The sequence below is a fragment of the Octopus bimaculoides genome, chromosome 25, assembly GCF_046866305.1.
Source record: "Octopus bimaculoides isolate indiv1 chromosome 25, ASM4686630v1, whole genome shotgun sequence".
NCBI classification, from domain to species: Eukaryota; Metazoa; Mollusca; class Cephalopoda; order Octopoda; family Octopodidae; genus Octopus; species Octopus bimaculoides.
In genome coordinates, this window is record NC_142952.1 from 3,261,972 (window position 1) to 3,264,471 (window position 2,500).

At 34.0% G+C, this 2,500-nt stretch overlaps 1 long non-coding RNA gene across 3 annotated transcripts in view; it reads right to left on the minus strand.

Annotated features, from left to right (window-relative positions):
* The window catches only part of LOC149131053 (uncharacterized), a 33,796-nt gene that overhangs the window by 26,473 nt on the left and 4,823 nt on the right, over positions 1–2,500 (minus strand). The window lies entirely within an intron of this gene.

Sequence of the window (2,500 nt, forward strand, 5' to 3'; positions counted from 1 at the left end):
TCTGTCTACCAAATCCACTCACAAGGTTTTGGTCGAGCCCGAGGCTATAGTAGTAAACACTAACCCAGTGTGCCACGCAGTGGGACTGAACCAAGAACTATGTGGTTGGAAAACAAACTCTTTACCACGTACCCACGCCTGCGCATAATGAAGTATATACAATTCTAAAATTACTAGTTGTACAATAAACATTTTACGTGCAAACTTCATGTCAGAATTTCATATTTAAGACTTATACAAACTATACAAATATCAGTATTTACGTCATAAAACACTGTGCATTATGAAGTCGTCTGCTCTTTCATTAATATGACACTTATAACTCCTTGTCATATGGGCAGCTGGCTCTTGTCGTTGCGATGTTAAGTTAGCTATAAAATGCCCAAATTCCTTTACCTGATTGCCCTAAGAGACAATAACATAATGAATTTAAGTGCTAACTACATGTCGTATGCATGATATATGTGGACACACTCTTTTGGCCAGTGAATCATGAGATGCAAATTTTGGAGGAGGGGAGCCAGCTGATTAGATTGATGCCAGTATGCAACTGGTATTTAATTTATCAACCGCGAAAGGATGAAAAGCAAAGTCGACCCCAGTGGAATTTGAAATCAGAACGTAAAGACAGACGAAATACCGCTAAGCATTTCGACCGGCGTGCTAACGTTTCTGCCAGCTCGGTGTCTTTTACTGATAAGAGAATGTTCGAGTTACGGACGACGAAATGAAAACGTTATACCTCTGTATTGTGAGTCGGGAGTGCATGTATGTGTATTCACGTACATACTTATATATATACACGCGTACATATTTGACTGTGTATGTGTACGTGCGGGCGAATTACATATTTTTTTTTAAATTATATACAAATTTAATGCTTTTCCATCTATAAATAAGTATGTTTATATGTATGTATACGTTTGAATATATATATACACACATACTCATATTTATGTATACATACATACATATACGTATATATATATATATATATATATATATATATATATATTCTTTTAGCCTCATATATATATATATATATATATATATATATATATATATATATATATATATATATATATATATATTCTTTCATATATATATTCCTTTATTCTTTTATATATATAGCATATTTGTATACATGCCAATGTATATGTATATGTGTATACGTGGGGACATCTATACGTATAACGTAAATCGGGTGTTGATAGACTGTTAGTCTCTGGGTTATATTTCCATTAACATGTCAAACTTGTGAAAGACTTACCGAATGTTAATCGTATTACAATGCATAATCGCATCAAAGACTGTTCTAGCTACCTTGATAAAAACGTGCACAACTTTAAGCATCACCATTCTTCTTTGTCGCTCTTTCTTCGCGTTGATTGAAAAGAATAGTGAAGACATTTGTGTTGTTGTTTCATTCTAACCATCGGAGACGGTGTTTTGCGAAAGACATCGACCCGGAATCTTAGTCCGGGCATCATATTTCGCTTTCGCGTTACACCGTGTGACGACAGTAATAGAGCTAATACAACAAATATCCAGCCAGCCAGCCAGACAGACAGACAGACAAATAGCTAGCCATCTCTTCATCCAAACATACATACGTGCATACATACATGCGTGCGTGCATACATACATACACACATACAAACACACATATACATACATACATATATACGTGGTCTGATCAATAAGTATCCGGGCAGTTGCTATAGTAACGAACCCTGAGCTCTACTGAGCATGCGCACTAAGTTTGAAGTTCTAGCTCACTTTCCTCCCAAAAGAGAGAAGAACCTCCTCAAAGCGTTGCTCCAGCATGGCCACAGTATAACGACTGAAACGAGTAGGAGATTATAACGAGCCTCGTGCTCGAGTTTTATATATTTTAACGACTCCGAAAGGATGCAAGTCGAAATCGATTTTGACGGAATTTGAACTCAGAACGAAAAGACGGACGAAATGTTGCTATTCAATTAGTCCGGTGCGCCAACGATTTTGCCAGCTGGCTGCACTCTTTTATGACAATATAAGTAATTTTATATTAATCTAAAGGGTTACTACAAACTTTTGTAGAATACAGATTTACTATTCATTAACAAAAATAGTATTCGTAATGACTTTGTCATTTCGACCACCTGAGCCGTCTTCGGACTGTCTACATATTTGTCTATGTATGTATATAAGTATGCTTGTATATATGTATTCAGTGTATCATTTATCCCAAAAAGAAGCGCACTCTAATGCAATAGAGCGGATATATGCTTAACTTCATATATATATATACATATATATATATATATATATATATATATATATATATATATATATATATATATATATATATATATATATATATACATGCATACATACATATAGATACATACACACACACACATACACACATATATATTCAAACCAAAATCGTTAGAACGACAAAGTATATATTCCGTTTCACCTATATATATATATATATATATATATATATATATAT